This window comes from Rhinolophus sinicus, chromosome 2, assembly GCF_057876585.1.
Source record: "Rhinolophus sinicus isolate RSI-liver-muscle chromosome 2, RSI-T2T, whole genome shotgun sequence".
NCBI classification, from domain to species: domain Eukaryota; kingdom Metazoa; phylum Chordata; class Mammalia; order Chiroptera; family Rhinolophidae; genus Rhinolophus; species Rhinolophus sinicus.
Window position 1 is genome coordinate 150,278,139 of NC_142502.1, and position 15,424 is coordinate 150,293,562.

General features: G+C 34.7%; 1 pseudogene; it reads left to right on the forward strand.

Annotated features, from left to right (window-relative positions):
* Positions 1-1,479: 1,479 nt before the first annotated feature.
* Positions 1,480-15,120, forward strand: LOC109437544 (uncharacterized; annotated as a pseudogene).
* The last annotated feature ends 304 nt before the right edge of the window (positions 15,121-15,424 follow it).

Consider the following 15,424-nt stretch of genomic DNA (forward strand, 5'->3'; position numbering starts at 1 on the left):
AACAGTAATAACATTCAAGCATGCCAGTTAATTTAAATGGAGTAGGTATATTTTTCTTAACACCTAATAGATGATCCCAAGTAGAATACAATCCACATATGTTAAATTCTTGATTAAGCCCTATATTTTGAGCTTTTCTTCACATTCTTGTTTTATGTCTACTCTAAGATAGAAATAACTTTACTTCAAAGGTTAAACATTTTCAGAAGCCATTTCAGTTTTACATACACTTAAAATTTCTAAATATTTAAGAATTACATAAATGTAAACTTGTTTCTTTACAAAATTTGTTTCACAAGAGCAGATAATACATTACTACCTTCAACTGTACGTTTAGATGTTTTTATTTTTGAGTGTACTTTCTCCTCAATATTTCTTTCCACAGAATTTTGGAATTTTGTTCCTTCGTGTTTTGTTGAAAAGACTCTTTGCCATTATATCATGTCGTTTTCTGGTTTTATCCCTTTGTCTGAAGGCACATTGCAGCATGCCTGGTTTAAGGACTCTAGACAGCGAGCAAGAGAAAAGGATAGCCACAAGAGTATCTCTAGTCAAGGTTGAAAGAGAGCACATAGCTTTCTAAACCAAACGCAGTGAATGGGGGACATTTAGGTTATTGCCATGACAATTCTAATTGTTGGAACTTTATTCTTATTATGGTCTTTATTCAGTTGGAGTCACCTTAACAGCACACATAGTCACTTTAATTTCTGGGCTGGTTTTGGAGAACATGTAGCTAAGAATCATCATCTTTTTGTTGCGATAACAAAACACACGGTCAAGGGGGGGTCTAAATGGAATTGCATTTTATAGGCATGCAGAGATCGGTATGAAGTAAGACATGCTCTCTTCGACCCCTGGAGGCTCTCTCTAACAAATGATGGGGCTACATTTTAAATTACAGGAGATTCCAATTACTGTGAAATTATGGGGCTATGTGAGCTCCCTCTATGGGCTAATTTAACGTCTGTAAATTATATTTCTTTTTTTTTTCCCCTTCTTCCCATTTTTCCACCAACAAAGCCTCTGTGTGGCCTCTGGGACGGGGTGGCCGCCTAAGGGCCCTGAGGTTGTGCTCCTTGGAGCGTGTGCAAGATGGCTGCCCCAAGGCTGTTTGAAGCTGGCGCGTTTGAAGCTGCCGCGCGTGTTTGAAGCTACGGCATTTGAAGCTGTCGGGCTTGAAGCTGGCGCGTGTGTTTGAAGCTGCGGCATTTGATGTTGCTGAGGACGTTTGTAAATTTGAGACAGACTTTAATATTGTTAGACGGTAGGGGAGTCCTTTTCAACCCCCTTTTCATTTTTTTTTTTTTACTTGAACTTTTTTAAAAGTTTTATTTAACTTTTTTTTCAACTATTTTAACTACTTATGTCAGCCGAGGAATGCTGTGATTCACAGCCATTATTGTAAGGAGGCTGTTATGTATTTTTAGTGCTGCTGGGACCATAGGAATTCTTGAGTGGCTTTGACTGGATACAACAATGTGGAGAATAATCCCAACTGTGAAAAGTGCTACTGTGGCCACAGAACAGTACAGAATAATTTTGCAAAAGGCCAATCTCCTTGTTGCTTTTAGAAGAGGGCCGAGTATGCCCGCTGTTGCATTTGCAAGAATGATGAGTGTAGATGTAGAACAAATGTATGTGAATGCGTAGAAGTAGTTGGAGATGCACAGGCATAGGAATTAAAATTTGCACTTTTCTGGGAGCAAAGCATTTTCTAATTTATATCTATTATTTTTTTTCTAATTTCTACAGAAATAGAAAGATGGATGTCATTATGAAACAATACCATAAACCCTTTAGCCAATACTGCAGCAATGAATGGTGCTTTATATGGAGAGCATCTACTTTGAAAATGGGAGAGTGAAGGAAATGAGTCTTCCTTCTGTTGGTAAAGGAACTAAAACAGATGGTTATCTTGTATTCTGTAGCTTGTGATTTGGGGAACATCTTGTTTGAAGGAACCTGTGATATGAAAGTGAAAAAGATGGAAAAAATTTGGAAGGAGTCATGAGTTGTCAAATCCAGAATGGACTGGATGAGACACTTTGGTTTAAGTGCCAATAACTTTTCACTTAATTCCTAGTTTGCAGCAACATCATGCACTTGCATGCAGAGTCAGTAGAATAAGACATATTCTATTGTCGTCTATGGTTCTCAAGTGTCTGATAGATGATTTGGGTATAGAAAGCTACTTTGGCCGGCCATCAGTTCTTTTCTTGGGAAGTAGAACGTTGCATTCGGCTAACCATCATTCTCTTGAACATTAAGTAATGGTTTCTTGATATTGGTGCTTTGTTGGGACTTGAACCCGTTTACTTACAGGTCCAACATTATTTTATTTCTTAATTGGGTAGAATACAAATTATATAACATATGCATCTGTTTGTTTGTTTTTTCAGACATATTTATATATCTACCCAGGATTCAGGTATTTGGTTCAGTGTTTCATTAATTTTAACAAAGATCTGCAATTCCTTCAATTCACAGAAAAAACTGTAGTATATTAAATCCAAATCATTAAAATTGAGTTACTGCCTTTTAAACTAGACAGAACTGGGTTTTATGCTAATAAATAATTTAAGATGTGATCACTACCTATTCAGTTAAGAGTAACATGTGTCTTGCATGATGAATGTTTTGAGTGATGAAAACATTTCTAAGTCCTTCATAGAGCAGATGATCATGGACCTGTTTTCTTGTATATAATTGTTTTTAAGGATTTCCCTTCATTAGTTCAGCATTCTAATTTGGTGGGAATATAAATTTGCTAAGCATTTTCCCTTAATTGTATAGATGCATTTTCTGTTCCAACTTGTCATTATTAGCTCCTTCAATTGCATTCTTTTCAAATCGTGTCTTTTTCCATTCTGTTAGCTAATCACTTATAGTGTTAATATTTGTTCAAATTTGTATTTCAAACTTATATGAACAATATTGGCATTATTCACTGAGAACTAAGTTCTTGCAGACTATCAGACTAATGTACTAATAATGTGTTATAACAAGTCATTTTATAACTTGTAAGAAATTGAAATCTAAGTGGCAAGGGAAGTAGACAAAATTAGTGGCTCTGCACATTGGACTCTTATACTGTTTTCAGCACTTTGTTAAAAATAAACTTCATAACTCAAAGAGACAGGACATTACACACACACACGAGCGCACAGGTACACATGCCCATTTATATTTGTATATTTGTTTATTTTTTTATTGTAAAATCATCCTGATCCTTAAATTTTTTTCTCATTCCTCAACTTCTGTAATACTCATTTGATCCATATTAATGCTTTTTAAAGCTTAGAGAAAAATTTTTTTATGATTTTTTCACTCTTCACTGTAATATAGTCTGTACAGTCCAGTAATCTAAATTTGATGACAAAGAACTGCTTGAGAATAATTGAACACACATGCTTAAATGAGAACCATAGGCATTTTATTATACATTTGTGTAAGCATATTCAAAGAAAAAGGATAAATGTTGAAAACTGATGTATCTTTAGGTTCAGTTAGAAACTTCTGGGAAAGTTTCATCAGTGTGGCTGCATGTTTCAAATCACTCTTGTCCCTTGCTGTTTTGTGCGAAGATATTGCTTCTTATTTTTAGAATCTTTATTGTGATTTTTTCAGTTTTTCATTTTTGTTTTTTAAATTTTATTTAATTAAAATTAATATCAAATAACTTTTCTTTTTAATGGATTTCCGCACATACCTGCTTCTTTCAATAAGCTTTTTTAAAATAGGGGCATTAACCAAAATAATGGTTTGTCTTCCTTGGCTCTGTATCTTTCTTTCTCTCTCTCTCTAACTTGAGTGTTTTTTCCTATATCTATTTACTCTGCCTCTACTAGCATTCTCTCCCATCCTACAATGATAAAGTTTATATTTGCTTCCTGAGGTAGAAAAACGACAAGAGTAACTTCCTGAGTGGAATCCATGCTGAAACAGCTTTTTCCATTACAGAGCATCATGACCCCATTTTTTGCAACTCTCAATGACAATATTTCCATTATCGAGCTATGCCAGTGTTGTTTGGCCATTGATTCACAATATCACATAGGTTATTGATTTGATTTGTTAATAGGTATGATGTTTGGTATAACCTTACATTGTTGATTTTCCTTTTCTTTTTCTAAGTGTTTCATCAATTATCCTCTTTTTAAGGCAAATACAGATTAGAAAATTTATACTTTTGTATTTTTAAAATCAACTTTATTGAGGTATTATTTGCAAACAGCAAAATTTACCAAGTTTGAATACATAATTCAGTGAGTTTTAGCATATTTGTATAGCCATGTAACCACCACAATTATGATATTGAACATTTTCCAAAATGTCTTTCCTACCCTTTTGAAGTCAATTTCCTGTATATACACCCTGACTCCTGGCAGCCACTGATCTTTCTTTCATTATAGTTTTGACTTTTTTAGAATTTTTTTGAATTTTTTAGAATTTGAATTTTTTAGAAATTTGATTTCAATGAAATCATGGTGTGCTTTTTTTGTATCTGGCTTCTTTCACTTAGCATAATGGTTTTTTTACTCATGTTGCATAAATCAATAAAATTTTCCATGTCATTGCTGAATAGTATTGTACTGTATAGATATACCATAGTTTGTTTCCATTTACCTTTTGAGGACCTGTTCTTTCCAGTTTTTGGTAATTATGAATAAACCTGTTGGAAACATTTGCGTGCAGGTTTTTTTGAGTGAACCTAAGTTTTGATTTCTCTTGGGTAAATATCTAGACGTGGGAATGCATGGTCACATGGTACACATACATTGAATTAGAAAAAAAAAGAAAAACTATTAAATTGTTTTTCAGAGTGTCTGTAGTATTTTCATTCTACCAGAAAATTGTAAGAGTTTTAGTTATGCCTCCTCCTCACCAACACTTGGTGGTATTGGCTTTTTCAGTTTTAACCATTGTAGTGAGTGTGGATATATTAATATTTCTTTACAACATGTTTTTTCAATTGCAGTAATTTACTTGTGTTTTACCAACTTTATTATTATTACTATATCTACTGGGTTGCATTATGCTTTTATTTTTTCATATATTACATTCTCTATAACCTGTTCTTTTGAAAGCTCTAAACATATTTTCATTTCTCACTTTTCCTGCTTGATAAAAGAAACTAAAATCCAAATATGAACATATAAGTAGACCAGAGTCTTAAGTGAGCATGTTAATAGTTGATTTTTACATTTATTTTCTGAGAACTATGACTATAATATTTGAAGAAAGTTATATCTGACTTAGGACCCTGGGTTTTATTGGTGTTCATTTACTATCATAGAAATTACAAATAGAATTGCATATTTCTAAAATAATAGCAACCTGATTTTTTAGCAAGATTTTAAAATAAATTTTCAATATCTTCAACAACTGAAAGATCACAGTACAACTCAGCCCTGTTATTTCCTAAAATGGCTGTTTTTAATCTTTGCCTCATTAGACAGCTTAGAGAACAGTGTACCATTGTCCATTAAAAACCACTTTTATTCAATCCAGTACCTACTTACATTTGTCAGAATTGGTGATTTTTTAACCTTTTTTTTTTAGAGCACTGACTAACTGTTCTCAGATCTCTGGCTTTGTTCCCTGGATGTTAAAAAGACACATAGTCACTTTGTTAAATTCCGTCTTTAAAAATCCAGTGTAAATGAGAATCATCATCATCTCTGTCACCCTGTACTTTTCCATCTAATAATGTTTCATTTCAGTGTGTGCTAGAACTGAATTTTCTCACTAAGGCTCAGTTACTAGTTCAGAATAGTTATTTGGTTAAGTAAGCTATTTTCCACCAAAGTGTTTATATAACAATCATGTTATATAAACTGAATGCTAACAAGTTGTGTAACCATAAATTCTCTTTTATCAGAAAACCAGAAATGGTGAGTCAACTCTTATTTCAGAAAATTTTTGTGGGATGTTCTTCAAATTTTGCTTAACATATATTCATTCTCTCATGAGTTTTGTTGAGTTCTGTGTTTGAAGACAAATCAGATTTCTATAGAAATTTCCAGCTTTGTCAGTTCATAAGTAAACAATATGACACCACAATGTGAAATATAGTTGCTATTGAAATCATGAATTAATCCAACTTCTTGGGAAATTCACTTTTAGTTCATTGAAGGGCTTTCCGGTGAACAGGAGGTATTTTGTCATGTTATGTTTTCTCATAAAAACACACACTTTGTACCTTTGATTTTAAACCTGATACTATTTTAATGAATACTTTGAGGTTTTTGCAGAAAATAGATTGAATAATGAAGCTAGAGAATTGTGGATATTTTTGGTTATCTTTTACCAACACTTTTGTAAATCAATCTCATTTCCCCCATCTCAATGTTTGGTTAATAATATTAACCCAGAATGTTAAATTTTACCTTAGCAATACTGTCAAAGGATGAGAGATTGGAATCTTTTTTGATATTTAGAAGAAAAAGTTGAATGTAAAATAAGCTGATACTAGAAACAATTCAAAATTATGATTTTGGAAAATTCGCTGCAGTAATAATAGACTTATGCTTATGTTCTGCAGTTATTAAGATTGAAGTTGAAGAAACACACTTTACAAGGATTTTCTTTTAAAAGGGTTGGTATGAAAATTCAGTGGTCACCTCTGAGTTAATCAATATTCCATATTTTACAAACATTGGGTTTTGTGGATGAACTAGTTGGATTAAATACTGACTTAAATGTTTCCTCAAACCTGACATTTGTTTATTCCTTCAGATCCTTTGTATTTTGGTTTCAAGTTGATTGAGATTATTTATAGTACCTGTTCTTAGGTCATCGTTAAATATATCTAACAAATAACCAATGTGCATATCTTTACACTGGGTTTATATTTTGTTTTCTAGAAAGTCACACTGTGTTTTCTAGGGAACATGTGCTATGGATTTTTCTGGTGTCAAAAATCTCAGCAACCAGGGGTAATTCTGAGGATTTGCTTGCTCTCCAATCTCCAAAGAATTCTTGCATTTTACTCTTCTACTATAAAGGATATCTTCTTAGTCCAGCCTAAATCCCCCTTGGCATTTGCATTATGGGAACCACCACATCTGTTGTATAGTAGGGTTGAATCCAAGGGAATTGAGCTTTCCTCTTAACAGCTATTGCTCTCATTCATGCTACACAGAGGGAGGGCATTCCTGCTTTCTTCCTCACCCCAACCACATTGCCTGGCCAGGAGAGTTAATAGTGTGTGATCCAGAAAACTGATTAACTGTTTTAATATACTGTACCTTTTAAATGTGATTGTTGAAAAGTACAACATTATGGCATCATACAATTTTAAATATAAATCTTTCTGTGGGAATTTCAATATATGTGCTGTCTGAAGACTTTTGAAAAGATGAATTTCAAATTTTACTTTGAGATTGTCTCTTATTTTAAGGAAAGGAAATCCATGAGAGAATCTTAATTTACCTCTTTTACTGAATATAGATATTTGTCATATTTTACATTTGCTTATTTATTTGCCATGTTCTACTCTGCATTACTTCATTGTCCTTCTGAAAAGCTTATAGCTTATTTATTGCTTCCAAATTATGTGTGTCAGAATTGATTTTAAAATAAGTTTTTAGAATAACTTCTGTGAGTGATCTGCTCTCATGCTGTCTAAAAAGTTAGAAAATAATGAAACAAAAATATCTTGATGTAATATTAGCAAGTAAAAACACGTGGGGACTCTACAATGAAAATGGTGAAAGTTTGCTGAGACTTAAGAGACAATTTTATGAAAGATGAAATATATTAAAAGATGTCTATTTTTTCATCTTAATTCAGGGAATTTATACTATTAAAAAGGTAAGATTTTCTTCTTTTTTTTAAATATATATTTTTAACTTCGCCACAGTAAATCTAAGTTCATCTCTCAAGATGAACAGGGGCAAATAGTCAATACAATTGTCATATAGGATATAAAGCTACAATACTCAAGACAGTGTCATTTTGACAAAAAAGAATGGAATAGAAGGAAAATCTAGACAAATTCAAATATATAAAACTCTATTAAGTTGATCAACTCAATTTTAAGAAGTGGCCCAGGGATGGTTACTTAATACACGTGAGGAAAAAAGATCTATTAAATCTACTCTCATTTCATGTCATATACTAATATAAATTCTAGATGGGTTAAAGAGATAAATGTAAAATAAAAATATGAGCTCTCAGGAAACTGTAAAAAAATAGAGTTGACAGTCTGATTTAGTGATGATGAATACTCTTAAGCATGTAAAAGAAAAAAAAATCACAAAGAGAAAATCCATAGATTTGACTACATAAAAAATAATTTTTGAATAATAGCAACAACAACAACAAACCTGGTATAAAATAACCTAGAAAAAAACTATTAGGAGCAACTGTTTCAGAAACTTTGTATCTTTATGGTCAAACAACTCATACAAGTTAACGCATAAAAAAGCTAAAATACTGGTAGAAAAATGGATCAAGGACAGATTAGATGAGACACAAAAGAATTTTTAATATATTTTTAAAAAAATTTGCTGAACTTGCAATCAAAGATACAAGAGTGACAGTTAAGATTGTGAACTTGTTGCAATGATGTTGCTAACCTTTTTTTGGGATTATTCATTATGAATTTGTACCAACTGGACAAATAGTTAACCAAGTTTACTATTTGTAAGTGCTGAAAACACTGTGTGAAAAAGTTAGACGACCTGAACTTTTCACCAGCAATTTATGACTCTTGCATCACGACAATGTACAAGCTCACATGAAACTGTCTGCGAGGGGAGCTTTTAGCCAGTAAACAAGTAAATGTATTGGAACACCTTCCCTACTCTCCTGATCTGCCACCCAATGACTTCTTTCTTTACTCAAAGATAAATATTGAAAGGAAGACATTTTGATGACATTCAGGACATCAAGGGTAATACAATGACAGCTCTGATGGCCATTCCCAAAAAAGAGTTCCAAAATTGCTTTGAAAGGTGGACTAGGTGCTGGCATTAGTGCATAGTTCCCAAGGAGAGCACTTTGAAGGTGACTGTAGTGATATTCAAGAATGAGGTATGTGGCCCTTTTTCTAGGATGAGTTCGTGAACTTAATTGTCTGACCATATAGTATACTTATTGCTTTTAATTTTTTTCCCATTTGATATAGTTTCAATTTCTTCTCACATCATGATATAGTCTTCTTCTACAAATATTCAATCTTTGCATAGTATTACAGTGCATGGATATACCATGGCTTATTCAACCAAGTCCTCTATGGGCATTCAGGATGTTGAAAGTTTTTCAACTGTGACATGCTGGACACCATTGCAGATCAGATTATTTTATAAGGGTAAATTTTGAAAGGGTGGATTTGCTATATGCAAATATTTCAGGCTTTTTTTTCATGTTGCTAAACTGTTCCTCAGAAAGATTTTAACTTTTGCCTTTCTACCAGCAATGGATCTTAGCAATTATTTCTCTAATTCTTGCAAATACTAATATAAACCATTTTTCTAAGTTAAAACATTGACAATATTTTATTCTTTTACTTTGCACTTTTTGGTTACTAAACTGATGAACATTTTTTTCTGGGTTTATGGCCATTTTTATTTTGTGTGAAATTCATAATCATGTGATTTTTGCCCATTTTTCTATTGGCATATTGTTACCGAACCCCAGTATTTGAGTCCATCTGCCTGCAAGTACTGACTGAAAGAAATGCATGCACAGGAGTTTGCAATACAGAAAGGAGATAGTTTATTATAGAATTGACCAATCTGGTATGTGAGGAGCTCATGCCGTAAAATACCCAGCTCCCAGATGGTATGCAGTTTACAGATTATATAGGGCAAAGTCACAGGATACCATGGGTTAGGGGTTCAGAGTCGTGTTTGGAGCTGATTGGTCAGAGGTGAGGTAAGGGTAATGAATAGTTTCTTCAGGTCTTGAGGACAGTTCTGAGGTCTGCTCTGGTGTCCTTGTCTGGTTTCAAGGGAAAGTAGCCAAGGGGTCGTTCCACCTTTGGGCTCAAGAGCTGACAGAAAACTTAGGTCCAGATGTTATCTCTAGCCTGCCAGAGGTGCAGAACTTGTGAACAGTAGTCTGGTCTGGGTTTTTGTCTTCTGCTGCCGCAGGGGTTACTGATTATCCAGAGGGAAAGGCTAGGTCTATGAAAGGTGTAGAGAGAGAGAGAATAAAATGATTTATAAAGCTGTTGTCATAAATCAAATCGTGAGTACCCTTGGTTTCAATATTAATCTCAGTGTTGATTTTTAAAAGTTATCTTTGTTTTTAGGATAAATATGCATTTGGATTATGTCTTTTGTTTAATACAGAGAAGTTTAAAAAATTAATTAGCTAAATCTATCAATTTTTTCTCACATGGTTTCTACTTTCAGTGTCATGATTATGAACCCTTTCCAGATACTAGGTATATATTAACTAAAATGAAAGGATATTTTGATTCATCTATTCCATTTTCCTCCAGGTTTATAGTTGAATGTTTCATTATAGAAAGCATGATCAATGGGATTTTTTTTAGCATAGAGCCTTAGAGAAAAACTGAGGACCACCTGGTTTTTAATTAAATTGAATTTGTGGAAGGATTATATTGTTAATATGACTTCCCAGTGACTTCCTTCTTAGTACTAAAAATTGGGCTCTTTGGAAGGATTGAATTACATTAAGAACCTATGGAATTTAGACATAATTATTATTAATGTTAATGTTTTTGTGTGTAGAGACTGAATTATTCTGGGGTTGAGTAAGTATCAGTATAATCTACGCAACTCAACTGAGTTTTTGTTTTGGGAGGAAATTTGTTCCTGAAAATTTCATTAGGAGGTCAAATTAATCTAGAAGATACTGCTTTGATTTTAGAGGAGCAGAATGATTAGGTGAGAAACTCTCAGGAACTGAAGAAAGAAAGGGAAGCTTTGCAACAGTTACTAAATGAGAAAATTAAAGGCATATGATAATTGCTATTGATTGAAAGGTCTTATGGGTTCTTAGACTCAATTCTAATGTGTGGGGGGGGCTTCCCACACAGTACCAAGCAATTTTCCGACACCAGCAGGGTGCCTGCAAATTCAGCTCAATTCTACCAGAAGATAGTGTCAGATTCCACAGGTTGAGGGCTCAGTCCTACAAGACTCCTCACAGCCCACTTCAGAGGACAGTGGAAGGCTAGGTTGTTACTTATGCTTCTGAGAAACCCACTACAAATTGGAGGTTTCAGTGGTCCATTTCAACTTAGGATGCCAGTTGCAAGTCTAGGTTGTTATCTGTACTTCTCACCAACTAGCTATAAATTAGACGTTCCAACGACCTCTTTCTATAGTTAGATTAATTTGCTTGAGTGGCTCAAGAACTCAGAGAAACATTTTAGTGCTAGATCACCAGTTATAAGAAAAACACAACTCAGGAACAGCCAAATGGAAGAGATACCTAAAGCAAGTTACAGAAAAAGGGCTCGCAGCTTTCTTGGCCTCTCTAGGCATGCCTCTCTCCACATCTCCAAGTGTTCACCGACTTGATAGCTCTCTAAACCCTGTCCTTTGGGTTTTCATGGAGGCTTCATTATATAGCATGAATGATTAAATCATTGAACATTGGCAAATTATTCCACCTCAACCCCTCTCCCCTTCCAGGAGGTCAGGGGGATGAGACTAAAAGTTCCAAGCCTCCAATCACATGGTTGGTTCCTCTAGTGACCAGCCTTCATCTTTAAGTGATTATCAGCATTTCAAAAGTAACCGCCTTAACATAACTAAAGTTAGCTTTTTCCCTCTAGTCGCTTAAGAAATTCCAATTTGGGGTTGATAACATATCTGGAAATACCTGGTATGTCAGATCAGGGATTTGTATTGAAAGACTGGGGGCAAACAGAAGGATGCAAGGAACAAGGGCTGGTGTGGGGGTGGGGAATGGATCACCCCACAGATGGCCAAGACCCACAAAGGCAAGAGCATATACCAAAACTGTATGGGGTACACTGAAGGCAACACTTGGAACTTAAACACTGACCTTTATTCATTGTGTGTGCGTGTGTATGTGTTTTCCTGATTATAATAGTAAATCACATTCCATGTAGAAAATGTGCAAGTGATAGAAAAAGTGCCTATGATAAATCACATCATACTACAATAATATTATTATGTAATAATACGATATCACCTTTATTGCTCTATCTATGGTTACATCTTTTTTATCCCCTTTTTTTGGTGAGAATTTAAGGTCTTAAATGTTATGAAATGTAGGACTTTTCAAGAACTGGAAGTTAATGACATCTATAATAACTGGGTGAGTTGTCTAGATCTAGGGAGAGAAGCATGGTACCTCAGTGCCTCAGGACTTTGTGCTTCATCTTTTGGTTCAGGCACTGCCAATAGTGCTATTTGGAGAGCTGGGAAATGTCATTTAAGGTAATGTTTTGCTGCTAGCTCAGATTTCGCCAAAAACCTTGACTCCGATTCTGCCCAGTTTGGGAACTCAGATATGGCTATCTATATGAGTATTATTGCATTAAAATAGTGGTTAATATTTTCATTTCTTCAAACATGCAAATATCATATGGAGTCCAGACATAAGGTGAGTCTAAAAGAACAGATGTCCCTAACCAATATTTTGAACCATTTATTCTCTTAGAATATTAGTTGCAAAGGTAACAATCCTTCTGGAAATTTTTGTCATGTGAGGATTTTTTGGCTATCCATAAAAATGAACTATTGCTATTATTTCTGATCTTTTATATTAAAGGAAAAAAAACTGTATTTTTGAACTTAGAACCTTTTCTTATGCTTTATAATTTATAACTGAAATTTTGAAAGGCCCAAGCTAGGTTAATGATTAAACTGTTAAAGTATGCTCCATGGGATGCTTCATATCTTACAAAGTTATTCCGTGCTAAATTTATAAGGTTCTCTTTTGTGAAGTACCACTAGAGTCATTTTCAAGTAAGCAACCTTTTAAATCTTGATTTTGCCATATGAGAATCAGTTCAGTGTCACCCAGTTCAAGGGCATATATTATAGCCAATCCCAAGTGATATAATTCACTCTTTTTCTAACACTACAGTGTATGTTCCTTTCTTTGAAAAAAAAAATGCAATATATCTGATGACATATAGACCCCAGTGCAAACTTTACCACTGATGAAAGATTACTGGATAGTTTCTTAGAATGCGAGTTCTCAGAGGGCAGCTGGGAAGATGGATGTATCTTTTCAGTTCCTTTGGTTCCCTAGGAAGCTGGTGTACAGTGTGGAGATTCACCATATCTGTCTACTTCAGAGAAATGGTCATAATACTTATTTTAGTTCTCAAGTCATTACTTCTGTGCTTAGATGTGCCAGTGTGTTCACCACTGCTTATTCAGATAATGCATAGGATTCTTTTTTTTCTTTCTTTTCTTTCTCTCTCTCTCTCTTTCTTTCTTTCTTTCTTTCTTTCTTTCTTTCTTTCTTTCTTTCTTTCTTTCTTTCTTTCTTTCTTTCTCTCTCCTTCCTTCCTTCCTTCCTTCCTCCCTCCCTCCCTCCCTCCCTCCCTCCCTCCCTCCCTCCCTCCCTCCCTTCCTTCCTTCCTTCCTTTTCTTTTCCTCCTCCTCCTCGTCCTTCTTTCCCTCCCTCCCTCCCTCCTTCCCTCCCTCTATCCTTTTCTAACACAGCCATGCTTATTCATTTAGGTATTGTCTGTGACTGTTTTTGCTCTAAAAAAACAAAATTCAGTAGTTGAGTAGGAGACCATGTGGAATGCAAAGCCTAAAATATTCCTGTCTGGCCCTTTGCAGAAACTGTTTGCCAACCCCTGGTATAGAGGGATGGTACAGAGCATCTGATTACTGGGCCATCCACTCCTTCACCCATTCAACTAATTTCATCCAGCCAATATTTGGGGGATTTATTATATAAGCCAAAGGAAAGAAAAGAGAATCTTGACTGCCCTTCTGATAATAGGCAAACTCAATACTCTGAACCACATTACAAGTAGAAATATTTAAATTAAAAGGTAAAATAAAACTTTTAAATTACATACCTAAGAAGAAATTTTGGTTTCTTCAGAATACAAAATTAATGTGATCATGGGAATCCTGAGAGATATGATAGTACTAAAACTGACTTTTGCCTAATAGGTCTTTGCATAGCTAGTGATATTAATCTTTGGTTTGGCTATCTCTGCAAGGTGCACTTGAAACAAATCTACTGCCTACATAAGATAAGAGGTCTTTGAGGAGCCTGTCGCCTTACTCTGGTAACCCAAAGGGTTACACTTTCAGTTATAGACTGAATTAGAAATAAATTCCATAACAGGAGGAATTTCCTATACAAACTTTAGTGGTAGGTGAGGGACACCTCCGAGACTTCATAGCACAAGCTGACCTTGTTTGGATCCTAATTAATATATCCTTTGTGGGAAAACTAAAACAAAAGAAACAAATAGAAAAACCTCCTACAAAGCATTTATTTTAAAACACGACTTTATTTCTTCTCACTGAACAGCACCAACATCTTGTTCAGGCACTTTGTGGAGGTTGGCAGGTGGCCCGCATCTCTTTTGACCATCATGCAGGGAACCTTGTCATGATTGTAGATGTTTTTAATCAGAACAGGACTTTGGTTGATAGACCTTGCACTCGGGTGAGAAGGTAGGCCATGCCTGTCAAATGCATGCAGCTCATCTTCAAGTTCTCACACAGTGCCTGCCTGAGAAGTATGTCCGACAAGCCTGGCAGAAGGCAGATAGCAATACAAAGCGGGCAGCCATAAGATGGGCCTGGAGAATTGAAGCCAGAGAAAGGAAAGCCAAGATGACAGATTTTGCTGCTGTAAAGTCTCAAAGGCAAAGAAAATGAGGAAGAGAATAATCAAGTTTCAAAGTTAAGAGATTCAAAAGGCCTCACTTCTGAAAACTTCTTCCCAAAAATCACCCGCTGCCTAAGGCGCTGCAGCACCTGCTGAATAGGTTCCAGCAAAATAGATGAGCTGCAAGGAAGAAGTCTTCAACCCAGAAAGTTCTTGCCCAGAAAGCTGCAGGCCAGAAGGCAGCACCTCCAAAATACCCAGAAAGCTCCAACCCAGAAAGAACCTGCTCCAAAGGTATCTGTTAAGAAAGCATACAAACATAAAAGACGTAAAAGTAATAAAGGTTCTTTTTGACATGCTGGCAAATCTTTAAAAAAAAGAAAAGAAAAAGGACCTAATTTGATTATCTGGGTCTTTATGTAAGAAAAAAGAAGTCCACTTGGAAGGAAATTAAACTTTCACTTCTGGCCTCAAAGAATTCCCAAAGATAAAATTACAAGAGTGAATAATCAGAAAATTATACTCACATATGCACACAAGGAAATAAATCACCATGAAAGAGAGCCAGCAGAAACAAGGCATAGCAATATTAAACCTGAAAAGATTTCAGAAAATGAATTTATATAGATATAAAATATAAATAAAATATTAAACAAGT